The sequence below is a fragment of the Urocitellus parryii genome, chromosome 2 (assembly GCF_045843805.1).
Source record: "Urocitellus parryii isolate mUroPar1 chromosome 2, mUroPar1.hap1, whole genome shotgun sequence".
Taxonomy (NCBI): domain Eukaryota; kingdom Metazoa; phylum Chordata; class Mammalia; order Rodentia; family Sciuridae; genus Urocitellus; species Urocitellus parryii.
In genome coordinates, this window is record NC_135532.1 from 195,265,446 (window position 1) to 195,280,093 (window position 14,648).

A 14,648-nucleotide genomic window follows, 5' to 3' on the forward strand; every position below is an offset into this window, starting at 1 on the left:
CACCCAGTTTATATATTTTTGTGAGTGACTCTTTTTTGTTCAATCTCATGCATATGAGAGTCTTCTAAGTTGTTAGGTCAGGCAGGTATGTGGGTCTCAGGTACAAAAATCTGTGTTACCCGTACTTCAGATATAACACAGGATTTACTGAAGGAAAACTTACATCCAGATAAATGAGAGGACATGCAGTCATGAGAACTCTTGTTTTCTGGAACTATCTATGGAATATACATGTTCTATGCACACTGTGGCCAAAATATGAACAGAGAAGCCCCAGCACCAGCAAGGGAGAGTAGAGTGCAGCAAAATCACTGCAAGAGAGAGCATGAAAGGTGATTCTATCCCACCTGGTTTTCTTATAAGCTTGCTCCAAGTTGAGTAGTGAATGGTGAGCTTCTCCAAGTGTCGAGAAGTATATTGAGGAATCTCTATACTGCTTTCCAGAGCTGTTGCACCAATTTGCAGTCCCACCAGCAATGTATGAGTGTCCCATTCTCCCCACATTCTCACCAACACGTTACTTGTGTTCTTGGTAATTGCCATTCTGACTGGAGTGAGATGGAATCTCATTGTAGTTTTGAATTACATTTCTCTAATTGGTAGAGATGTTTAATATTTTTTCATATATTTATTGACCATTGTATTTCTTTTCTGTGAAGTGTCTGTTCCATTCCTTTGCCCATTTACTGATGGGTTACTTGTTTTTTTGGTGTTAAGTTTTTTGAGTTCTTTATATATCATGGAGATTAATGCTCTATCTGAAGTGCAGCTAGCAAGATTCTCTCCCATTCTCTAGGCTATTTCTCCACATTTTTAATTGTTTCCTTTACTATGAATAAGCTTGCTAGTTTGATACTATCCCATTTATTGACTCTTTAGTTTAGTTCTTGCACTTTCAGAGTCTTGTGGAGGAAGTCATTTCCTAAGCTGATATGATGACAAGTTGAGCCTAAATTTTCTTCTAGTAGCTGTAGGGTCTCTGGTCTTATGCCTAAGTCATTGATCCAGTTTGAGTTGAGATTTGTGCAGGGTGAGAGATAGGGGTTCAATTTCATTCTGGTACATGGATTTCTGGTTTTAGTAGCACCATTTGTTGAAGAGGCTATCTTTCCTCAAATGTATGTTTATGGTGCCTTTGTCTAGTATGTGATAACTGTATTTATGTGGGTTTGTCTCTGTGCCTTATATTCTGTTCTGTTGGTCTTCACTTGGAATGTAACAACCATTTGATCCAGTTATTTTACTCTTTGGTATATACCTAAAAGACTTACAATCAGCATAGTACAGTTATGTAGCCACATCAATATTTATACTAGCTCAATTCACAATAACTCAGCTGTGGAATCGACCTAGATACCCTTTAGGTACCCTTTGACGGATGAATGGATAAAGAAAATGTGGTATTTATGCACAATAGAATATTACACAGTCATAAAAATAATGACTTATGACTTTTTATGGTAAATGGATGGATCGGGAGACTATCATGCTAAGTGAGATAAGCAAATCCCCAAATACTAAAGGCTGAATGTTCTCTCTGATATGCTAATGCTAACACACAATAAAGGGGGAAGGAAGACTAGAAATTTAGAGGGGTAGAGGAAAGGAAAGGAAAGGAGAGGAAGGGAAGGAGGACGCAATATGAAAGACAGTAGACTGAATTGAACATAACTTTCCTGTGTTCATATATGAATACATCACCAGTGAAATTGCACATCACGTACCACCATAAGAATAGGATCCTAAATAGAATAAGTTTTATTCAGTGAATGTATAATATGTCAAAATACACTCCACTGTCATGTATATCTAAAAAGAACAACAACAACAAAAAGAGCTATATTGAGATGTCCTTGGGCCTTTTAAACCATTCTAGGCACTATGTGCATTCTGAATGGCAAAGACTACAGATCATGGACCCATTTAAGAAAGTATCTCAACTGTCAACCTTTCTTTCTCTCCAGATTTCTCAGTCCAGCTAAGCAAACTTCCTATTAAGCTACAAAAAAAGAAGGAATTGAGTTAACAATCCTCTGTGTCTCTCTTTTACCATCTGCCTATAATGAACTTGTTTAATTGTCATAGATGATTTTATTGTGTGGATATTAAGACTTTATCTGTTTACTCTTAATAAGCACTTAGTTTGCAATTTGGGATGATAAAGAATAGATCTGCTTTGTGTATTCTTATACATGTCTTGGTACAAATGTGCATGTTTCTCTTGTATCTAAATCTACTGAGGAGACTTTTGGATCATAAATTAAGTGTTTGCCAACCTTTACCAGATAATGCATTCATTTTGATATAAAGAAGAAATGTAATTAAGAGGACATACTCTAATTTATGTGTGTATACACTTTCATATTATTCAATGTAATGAGTAAAAATTATATGAAGCAAAATCTTCATTGAATTCCACATTAAAAATAGTTGATTGATCAGTAATATATATTTAGCTTTTTATTTGTATGTGCAGAATATCAGTATCCTTATTGTACTGCATCCTCACCAAAACTAGGTATTTTAAGATTTCTTTATTAGTTATCTGATGAGAATAGTTAGCTCTTTTATTGTGGATTTATTTTATTTTATTCTAATTTAACTTTAATTTCTGTTTGTGTGTGAGTGTGTGTGAACATGTGTGGTTTTGTATGTAGATATATAAAATTGAGGGGATTCTTTTCTAAATAGAATATTCATGTATATGGTTGTTTGCAAAAGTAGTTGTGTGTTTCAGTTAATACTGGAATAATATTTTTTGAGTTATATATTGGAAATGCCTTTTTTCACATGGTAGCTTGCCTTCTTACTGTCTTAAAGGTAGGCTATATTATTAGCTGAATACCAATTTAAAATTGTGTTGTCACAGTGAACAGAAATGTTTATCATTTTGAGGGCTGGGGCTGTGATTCAGCGGTAGAGCACTTGCCTCACATGTCCGAGGCACTGGGTTTGATCTTCAGCACCACAAAAAAAAAAAAAAAAAAAAGAAAAGAAAAGAAAAGAAAAAAAAAAAAAGAAATGAAGAAATGTTTACCGTTTTGAAGCTTTGTGTTTATATTGCTGATAGGGTTTTGCCCTTAAAATCTACCTTGCTCTGACATTATTACAGAATTCTAGATTAATATTTATATAGTAAATATTTTCCTATTATTTATTTTAGGTCTTAGAATATCTTTATGTTTTAGATACATAACATGTAAGGGTCATACAGGGGATTTTTTTATCAAATTATAAATTGTATTTTATTTGGAGCAGTTTATTAATAGATATTTTGGGCTTCATGTTTATGTATCATCATGTTATTTGATTTCCATATTTTTCCAGACTATTCTATGCTCTTTTTTCTTTTTTTTAAATTTATTTGATATGGACTAATTTTTCTAGTAGAATATTTCCCTTTAACTAACACTTTTAGGTATTATTTTCCTCTTTACTTTTAATCATAGAATAATTACAATTGTATAAGTTTTACCATTAAATAAATGTAAGTGTATATAATTACTGGGATGATAAGACTTTTAAGTATTTTCTTTGCTATGAGACAAGTGAGAATTTCTGTTTCTGTTTGAAAATGTCGTTATTTCACAGACATTCTTTTTTTTTTTTTTTGAGAGAGAGAGAGAGAGAGAGAATTTTTACTATTTATTTTTTAGTTATCGGCGGACACAACATCTTTGTTGGTATGTGGTGCTGAGGATCGAACCCAGGCCACATGCATGCCAGGCGGGCACGCTACCGCTTGAGCCACATCCCAGTCCTTTACAGACATTCTTGAAAAATATTATTTTTTCTGTCTGGCTTGTCATTTATTAATTTTCTCTTCATAAAGAGATTCTGTTGTTTTCTCTGGTCTCCATTGCTTCTGTTTGCAATTCCTCTAATTGTTTCTTTATTTTCTATTATTTTCTCCAGAATTACTCTTTTTCTCCTTTAGTTCTTGATTTCAATTCATTACCTAAGTGTTCCAAATATATTTAGGCTTTTATTTTTACCATTTGATTAGAGTTGGAGGGCCTCTTAAACAAAGAGCTTAAAATTTATATCCTTTTTTCAATTTTCTAAAAAAATGCATTTTAAATATGCCATCTGTCATGAAATCTCTTTTCTTCTAGATATTTCTTACTATGTATCTGGTATCTCTTATAATATTTTCCAAAATTTCACTCTTTCATGTTTTTTATATACATAGCTCACTATTTTTTGTTTTTACACAACTTTTAGTTCACTAATTCTCTCTTTAACAGTAACTCATGAACTTTTTAATGAATGTTAGTTTTTGTTTTATGTATTGTGATTCAAAACTGAAATTTCTATTTACTCTATACATTCATTCTTCTGAAGTGGTATCTATTCATTGTCTCATTATCTCTAATGTTTGCCAAGGACTGATATCTTAAATTTGTTTCTTGTATTAAATTTGCAATTGCTATTTAAAAATCTGTTTGGTATTGTTGTTATGTGTTTTACCTGAATTTCTGTTTCAAATTTTCTTTTGTTTTCTTATTAGATCTTCTTATTTTCATGTGCCTATTAATTTTTAATTGCATCTCCAGTCAAATGATGTAAAAAGTATATATATATATATATATATATATATATATATATATATATATATTTAAAGCCTAGAATGATTCTGATTTTTTCAGAGATAATTTTATAATTAGGTTTAATTCTTTTTCTCTAATTTTGGTTCACCTTGGTCCCAAGTGTGTTGTGAATGAAGTCACTTCCATTAGCTCAAATCCTGATGGATTCATAAAGCCTGGTTTGTATCAAATAATACCTATATAAATAAAGGATAAAGTATAGCCATTAATTGTGAGGCCCAAACTGTAAAATTGACCAATTTTTCCAAAAATTTTCAAAATTTTTTATTCTTTGCTTGTATGGCTGTACTGACTGGCAATTGCAGTAAATTTTTTGAATTTTCTCAATTTCACCAGGAAAAATTTCAATATTTTTCTCTTTTGTCCATCTGATCATGACAAGAAACATTCAGAATTATTGTTTTGAATAGTTTTTAATAGTTTGGAAAAATGTGGGTGGAATTTAGGTAACCTAAATTATAGTACCTTCCCCTACAACTACAGCATAGTTACATTTAGACCAAATATGAAAATGAGGAGACTGGAACTTTAATTCAGAGGTGGTATCTTCAAGAGAAGGGTCACATCACAAGAGCTTTTGCCTATTAGTGTTTGACAGTCAAGTATGTCATAAGGATGGGACAGCAATGAAACACTGAGACAGCAGGAGAAGGCACCTTGAGCATATTATCTTCTTTCTTGTGCGGTTTACTTGTGTCTCCTGGGCACGCTTTGGCTTAGTCTCATATATTTCAATTCTACAATGGAATGTCATTTGTATATAATCTCATGGTTTGGTGGATCATAAAATATCCACTTAGATTATTCATCATATACCCATCAGTTAGGCATTTAGATCCCCCAAAAGCTCAGTAGTAAATAAGGAGCGGCTCTGCAAATAAACATAGTTTATGATAGAAATGGGTTTGGCTGGAATCCCACATTCTAGTTGATTGCACTGAAATCTTATTTTGGAGATCTGAAAGGAGGATATGAAAAACCCAAATGTTGGCAAAATGCTACACGTCTGATTCTATTACATTGTATTACAGTATTAAAATATTAATTCTATCACATCGCATAGCATGTATGGGAGAATAACCAGTACTGAAGCTAGCATAGGTGAAAAGTTAGTTTTTCTTTTTTTTCCTCAAAACACCTTTTAAAACTGGCAGCCTCATAGGTCAACCCAAATGTGATATATATTGCCATCAAATTTCACAAAGTCTCTCTTTTCTCATGGTGGGCAGCAGGAGATTCATCAACTTGTCTCTCACCTTAAAAGTAATATAGGAGAAGTACTACAAGACACTGGAGCCTTGCCAACTTAATTAATGTGCCAAGCTACTGCAGTTTCCCTAGGATTATCTCTGATCCTCCATCAGATGTGTGTTTTAGTAGGACATTTAAAGTGTTTCCTACTTCCTGATCACTGTGCATTAGCATAATCTCATCAATGAGTTAGACTTGCATGTTTTGTGGGCTATCATAATTAAGATTCTCATGGAATATGTTATTAAGGATAGCAGACCTGACAAGTCATTGAAGATATACTGTTGTCCTTATTACATGAAAACAAACCACCCTGATTTTGCTAGTAGTCATAGGGAAAAAAAATAGATGAATAATTTCATTCTGGGTTTCAAAATCTGCTGGATCTACATAAATAAATATATCACTTTCATCACTTCAGGTTGACATGAGTCACCAAATGAAAGAGTCATTGAAATCTGTAGAAGTTCCCTACAAAAAATCTGACTTTTGCACTAAGTAGTAAACAGATCTTCAGTTACATGAACCACTCCTGTGATATTTTAGAATTTCATGACAACAGTGAAGTCTACAATCACCTCCACTGATATACAATATATTTTTTATTTTTTTGATTGAGGGGAACATTCCTTTGTGTTTTAATTTGTCCTTTCCTGCTATTCCTGGGGTCAGGGAAGAGATGCAGAGACTCAGAGTTACTAATATATTTATTTCATCACATATTTTGTAATTGAAAAATAAACACCAGATAGTTCTATTATCCCAAGAACATAGGGGAAGATAAATTCAAATCTATACTCTTTTAAAAAGAATATAACTGAATTTAATCAGTTTTCCTTCAGTGAACCACAGCAATACAATTTTTCAATGCATTATGAATTAGTGTCAGTCAAAACCAGTACACCAAATTTTCAGAAAATTTAATTTTTTTCTAGTTTCTTTGCAAATTTACTCTGGTGATATGTTAGCTTTTTGTCACTGTGATCAAAATAACTGAAAAGAACTGCTTAAAGGAGGACAAGTTTATTTTGCCTTATGGTTTCAGAGGTTTCAGATGGTTGGCCAACTCCATAGTTCTGAGGTGAGGTAGCACATCATGTCAGAAGGCATGACTGAGAAAAGGTGATTAGCTCACGGCAGCCAAGAAGCAGAAAGAGATTGAGATGCCAGAGACAAAATAGAAACCTATAAGTGTGCCCCAGTGACCTACTTCCTTCAATCATACCTCATAGTTATGACTACTTACTCCATTCCTATTAGGATGGACTGATTAGGCTACAGGTTTCATAAATATTTCACCCTGAACATTCCTGCATTAACATTGGGGGATTTAGGCAGACACCTCACCTCATATCCAAACCAACAGGTGGCTATTTTCAAGTTCCTCTGGAGAAATTCTGAGATGATGTGTTTGGCACGCCACTGTGGCTCTGATGTAGAATCTTTTGCCAAAGGAAGTGTGAACTGTGCATGAACTGTCATGTCTGGAACTTAGCAATGGACTAAAGTTTTCACCTGGTACTTTTGCCTAGACAGTTTCTGTCCCAAAAACGCCTTGATTTAAGAGACATGACCAAATGTCTCTGTTTCTTTGTAATTAAACTTTTAAATTAAACCTAATTTTGAGATTATTGTAAATGCATGCATCCGTCATTGTGGAGAGCCATCCATGGGCTGTGTATGGACTATATCGGCATCGCAGCCTAGTGATTAGAAACATCTGGTGTTTGGGAACTTCCTGTGGTAGTCTCACAGGGTGAGATTATCCAAATATATGTGAATTTCTATTCTGCTGTGCTTTGTCCTACACAGCACTGGAGAGGGGTTGATCTGCTGCAACCCACCAGCCATACAACCTCTCTGAGGTGGGTGTAACCTGCCAAGATGTCAATCAACCTGTTGACTGCAAAACAGCAAGAAGCAAGATTCCACCCCTGAAACCTTATTCCTGTCTTTGATGTACCCACTTAAATAAAGCACAGGAGCCATTTTCTAATAGTCCAGCTCCAGCTCCTGTGTGGGCTTCACTAGCTATTTCTGACTTTAAATTTTTAAACTTAAAGGCTTATGTTGAGAGCCACAGCCAAAGGGGCCCCAGCAAACTTCCAGCTGCCAGCAAACTTCCAGCTGCCGGCTGCCCAGCAACATCTAGCTGATTGGCTCCTCTGCGGTGATGTTCATTGGGCTGTTTCCCTGCCCTTCAAGCTGCCAGCTGATGATTGGCTCACAGTGGCCCCAGCAACATCTAGCTGATTGGCTCCTCTGCGGTCATGTTCATTGGGCTGTTTCCCTGCCCTTCAAGCTGCCAGCTGATGATTGGCTCACAGTGGCCCCAGCAACATCTAGCTGATTGGCTCCTCTGCGGTCATGTTCATTGGGCTGTTTCCCTACCCTTCAGACTACGGAACTGCTCATTGGGGGACTTCTTTGGCTCCGCCCACGCGATCTAGCCAATCGGCCTCAAGAGCAGGAGGATTGTGGGAGGTGGTGGTTGGTGTGTGGGAGAGGCGTGTGGAAGCCGGTGGTGGCAGTTGGGCTCTGAGGGTTTTTCCTGAGGAGCTGTTTTGTTTGGCGTTTGTAGTTTTAAAAATAAAGTTTGTTTCTTTTGACAAGTGGCTCCTGAATTGTTCCCAGCCAGACTGCGGCATTTGGTGGCTCGCACGGGGAGCGACTGAGGGTAAGTAAACTGCTCGCCCCTGAGGGCAGGGTGAGAGAATGGGTAGCCATTCTAAGTTTACTCTTTTGTTTTGCTTCATTTTTGTTTTAAGTTGCCTGTCCCTGGAGATGAGTGAGACGGAAGAAAAACCGCTCACATCTGAGGAAAAACTATTTGCGTCTGAGGAACAGATAGGGAGAAAGGACGGATGCACATGTCAGGAGGATAGAAAGGCTATAATGAAATTTTGTTGTTCCATTTTTATTGGATTCTGTCTCGGTTTGGTTTGGTGTTATCTTACTGGGTTGTATTATAGTAGAAATACGGGATCAGCAATTAGTAAAAAACAAACTGAAAGAGTGTTAAGTAAATTGTTAGACGAAGGAGGCATCTCAGTAAAATCAAGAATACTCAGGGCATACGTTGATACAATACAAAAATATAGCCCATGGCTTTTTAAGGAGGAGTTGTTAGATATATCACAATGGAACCATCATGGTGAAGATTTAAAAAGAATAGAAAAGTACAACCCAGGGACTCTGCCAGTTGGCACATTGACAATGTGGACGCTCGTATCTGGCTTGCTTAGTCGAAAGCCTTCAGTTCAGACAAAGGCAGAGGAAGGAAGTTTAGAGCAGCAAAAGCCATCAGGGGAAAAGTTACAACAGGAGACTGTTAATAACATCTTTCTATTAGAGAGTGAAAGTCTCCAACCAACAGCACCACCTCCATATGCTAGGAGGCTCCCAACCCCCGCAGTTGATAGTTGGGATCCTGAGACAGGATCTCAAGTATGCCCTGTATTTGAGGTAGGAGGGCAGCGAATTCACCAGGGTTTATTTTACAAAACAGTGAAGGAGCTAAAAGAGGCTGTAACAACCTATGGTCCTCAAGCACCCTTCACTGTAAGCTTGATCGAATCCATTACCAACTTAAACATGACGCCAGCAGATTGGGCTAATATGTGTAAAGCTGTGCTAACTGGAGGACAATACCTGTTATGGAAGGTTGCTAATGAGGAATTTTGCAAGGAGACGGCTATGGGAAATGCAGCAGCTGGTTATCCTCAGAGAAATCTAGATATGTTGTTAGGAAAGGGACCTTATGAGGATCGGCAGCAACAACTTGCATATGATCCTGGTGTATACGCACAAATTGCTGTAGATGCACTTAAGGCATGGAAGACTTTGCAAGGACATGGAGGTTTACAAGGTCAATTATCTAAGATAATACAAGGAGCTAATGAACCTTATGCTGAATTTGTAGATAGGCTTATTCAAACAGCTACCAGAGTTTTTGGGAATACAGAACAAGCAATGCCATTAATAAAACAACTGGCTTATGACCAAGCGAATCGTTGGTGCAGAGATATCATTAGACCATGGAAACAGGAAGATTTAAACAAATATATTAAATTGTGTAGAGACATTAATGAACAAGAGCAAGTCATGGCAGCTGCAGTAAAACAGGCTTTAGATGCCAGAGACATTAATGAACAAGGGCAAATTGTGGCAGCTGCAGTAAAACAGGCTTTAGATGCCAGAGACATTAATGAACAAGGGCAAATTGTGGCAGCTGCAGTAAAACAGGCTTTAGATGCCGGGCCAAGAACATGCTACAATTGTCAACAAGCAGGACATTTTAAAAGGAATTGCCCCATAGGAGGAGGGTTTAACAATACTAGGTATCAAAGGAATAGAATACCGGGTATTTGCCCACGATGCCGTAGAGGGAGACATTGGGCTAATGAATGCCGTTCTCAAACCACCATAGAGGGTACTCCATTATCAAAAAACGAGCAAGGACAAGGTTTTTATCCACAATATCGTGGACAAAGGCATCGGGCTCCGTTGCCAAAAAACGGACAGGGGGCCCCAATGCTCTGGGGCCCCAAACCACAAATATACGGAGCTCTGGAGGAACCCAGCAACCCCAGCAACCCCATCAGGGTAGTGCCCAGGGCATCAGATCCCTCGTCAGACAGACTAGAGGGAGCGCCTCCGCCAAATCAGTACTAACTCCAGAGATGGGAGTTCAAATCATTCCCACAGGGGTGAAAGGACCTCTTCCCAAAGGAACAGTAGGCTTATTATTGGGACGCAGCTCTTCTACTCTAAAAGGACTTTTGATAAGTCCTGGGGTAATTGATCCCAATTATGAAGGTGAAATAAAAATTATAGCCAGTTCTCCAAAAGGTATATCAGTAATTTCACCAGGAGATAGAATAGCACAGTTACTAATAATACCATGCCTACATGATAAATTTTCCAGTCATGCTGTAGAAAGAGGTTCCAAGGGATTAGGCTCCACAGGTGTAGATTGGGCTATGCTTTCTTTAAATTTAGATTCTCGCCCCATGCTAAAACTAAATATTCAAGGACATGAATTTAATGGGTTACTGGATACAGGTGCAGACCTTAGCATTATCTCTCGTCAAGAATGGCCAAAACATTGGCCATTACAACAAGCCACTCAAACGCTTCGAGGCCTAGGAGTGGCGAATAATCCCGATAAAAGTGCAATGGTATTAGATTGGAAGGATCCTGAAGGATGTGAAGGAACTATACAGCCATATGTATTGGATCATCTTCCTGTAAATTTATGGGGACGAGATGTCTTAGATCAATTAGGTTTAACATTAACAAATAATATCAATCAAAATGCACCCACTATTATGGCTAGACAAGGTTTTAGGAAAGGAAAAAGATTAGAAAAACAAGAACAAGGTATAGCAGCAACAATACAAATAAATCAAGGAACAGACAGACATGGGTTGGATTTTCACAAAGGGCCACTGAGACAATAAAAATTACCTGGAAATCAGAAAGACCAGTATGGGTTCCTCAGTGGCCCTTGACTAAAGAAAAGATACAAGTAGCCCATGATCTGGTCAAACAACAATTAGTGGAAGGACATATACAACCTTCTGTATCTCCCCATAATACTCCCATTTTTGTCATCAAAAAGAAATCTGGTAAATGGAGATTATTGCAAGATTTAAGAGCCATTAATAATGAAATGGTCATTATGGGACCTGCTCAATCGGGGATTCCTCAGTTGTCTGCTTTGCCAAAAACTTGGTATGTTTTGGTTATAGATATTAAAGATTGTTTTTTTTCAATTCCAATTCATCCTGAGGATAGTCCACGTTTTGCATTTACTATCCCTGCACTAAATCATGAAGGTCCTGATCAGAGATATGAATGGAAAGTACTCCCTCAAGGGATGGCTAACAGCCCAACTATGTGTCAAATTTATGTTAACAAAGTAATCCAGCCACTTAGAAATCAAAATCCTGAGCTACAAATATTTCACTATATGGATGACATATTATTAGCACACAAAGCTAAAAACACATTGCTAGAATGTTATGCCACACTTACAAACTTATTAAAAAATTATAATCTAGAGATAGCAATAGATAAAGTACAATTAAATTTTCCAATTAATTATTTGGGAGTTCTATTATCCTCAACCATGGTCCGTCCACCAAAAATTCAAATACGAGTAGATCAACTCAAATCACTTAATGACTTTCAAAAGTTATTAGGAGACATAAATTGGATAAGGCCTTATCTAGGTATTCCAACAGGAGAATTGGGACCTTTATTTGATATCCTAAAAGGTCCATCAGATCCAAATTCACCCCAAATGTTGACTCCTGAAGCAAGAAAGGCATTAAAAATCATTGAAACATATATGGAAAATATGCATTTGGATAGAATTGATATAAGTTTGCCTTTATTATTTATTGTACTATCAACAAAAAATATTCCTACAGGAGTATTTTGGCAAGAAGGTCCATTATTATGGATACATTTATCTTATTCTCCTAACACTATTCTTACTAGGTATCCTGAGGCTGTAGGACAATTAATACTCAAAGGAATAAAAACAGCAAAGGCAGTGTTTGGAATTTCTCCTAATAAAATTATTACTCCATATACTATGAATCAAATTGATGAATTAGCTAATGAGTTAAATACTTGGGCAATAATCATGTGCAAATCTAATGTTTCATTTTATAACCACTTACCATCTAATCCTTTATTGTCTTTTTGGTCATTGCATCCTGTAATTTTTCCAAAAATGACAAGAAAAACACCTATCATGAATGCTCCAAATATATTCACTGATGGGTCAAATAATGGTACAGCAGCAATAGTTACACCTGATCGAACTTTTACATTTTTAGTACCCAAACAATCAGCTCAAAAGGTAGAGCTTAATGCAGTATTACAAACTTTTGTGATGTTTAAAGATTCTGTATTTAATTTATTTTCTGATAGTCAGTATATAGTTAATGCTATAGTATCCCTTGAAGATGCTGGTAGGATTTCCCCTTCTTCTACTGTTTTCTCTTTGTTTTCCACTATACAAAGTTTAATCTGGGACAGAAAAGATCCATTCTTTATAGGACATATCAGGGCACATACAGGATTGCCTGGAGCCCTTAGTTTGGGCAATGATTTAGCAGATAAAACTACACATGACATACATATTTTCTCTATACTAGAAGAAGCTATAAATTTTCATAAAAGGTTCCATGTCAATGCTAATACTTTACAAAAGCGTTTTAAAATAACTAAGGAGCAAGCTAGACAAATAATAAAACAATGTCAAAATTGTGTGACCTTTTTACCACAAGTTAATCTTGGAGTCAATCCTAGAGGATTGATACCTAACCATATTTGGCAGATGGACGTCACACACTTGCCAGAATTTGGAAAATTAAAATATTTGCATGTTACAGTTGATACTTCTTCTGGATTTTTGATGGGCTCCCTTCATGCCGGAGAAAAAACTAAAGATGTTATAGCTCATTGCTTACAAAATTTTGCCACTGTGGGCATTCCAAAACAGTTAAAAACAGATAATGCCCCTGGTTATACGTCTACTTCTTTTAAACAATTTTGTTCATCATTTGGCATTACTCATATAACAGGAATCCCATACAATCCACAGGGACAAGGCATAGTTGAAAGAGCTCATCAAACTATTAAAATGTACTTATTAAAGCAAAAAGACGGAATTGGGAAGGGGTATATATTCCCCAAAGATAAACTTAAAATAACCCTTTTTACTCTAAACTTTTTAAATTTGGATTCATCAGGACTTAGTGCTGCAGAAAGGCATATGTGTCCAAAAAATGTACATAAGCCCAAGGTACTTTGGAAAGATATTCTAACAGGACAATGGAAAGGTCCTGACCCAGTAATTGTCTGGAGTAGGGGGTCTGTTTGTGTGTTTCCACAGGAAGAACAGCAACCGATTTGGATTCCAGAGAGATTAACCAAGGTCCTGACCCAGTGATTGTCTGGAGTCGGGGGCCTGTTTATATGTTTCCACAGGAAGAACAGCATCCGATTTGGATTCCGGAGAGATTAACTAAAATCCTGACCCAGTGATTGTCTGGAGTCGGGGGTCTGTTTGTGTGTTTCCACAGGGAGAACAGCAGCCAATTTGGATTCCAGAGAGATTAACTAAAGCGAATTCTACAGACCAAAAAGAAGATGATTTGGCTCAAATCAATAATAGCTGATATCCAAAACTCCAATTTGGCTATCCTTACATCTGCGACAGAACCAGGATGCTTTTTTCAATATCTGTTTTATTATTGCCCTTTCCCATATCATGAAGTTCTATTTTGTTTTTTGAGCTCATACAGACCTAGGTTAATGTTTTGCTGATCAGTTCTATTTGTTTTCTTTTTTGACTATTGAGTTTTTAAACATTGCAATGGAGATTTCACCTGTAAAAAGTTATAAGGCCTTTACTATTATGTTATGTGTTGTATGTATTATATTATGTGTGCACACTTGTGTTTTGTGTTATATGTTTGAATGTACATATGTCCATATATCATATATGATTGAGCACTCATAAAAAAAAAAAAATGGATCCAAAAATTTTTTTTTTTATTCACGTGATTTAAATGGTTTAATTTAAATTGGGTAAATAACTGTTAAGAATTATTTTAATATGTAAACAAAAAAGAAGGTTAACAGATCTGTTTGTTTACTTTCACCTATTCTTTTCATTATATTTAATAATTCTTTTCAAAATAATGTAAATTGTTAAGAAAATTGTTTTCTTTTAGTGCCTTCTAGAATGTTACACAATTATTAATA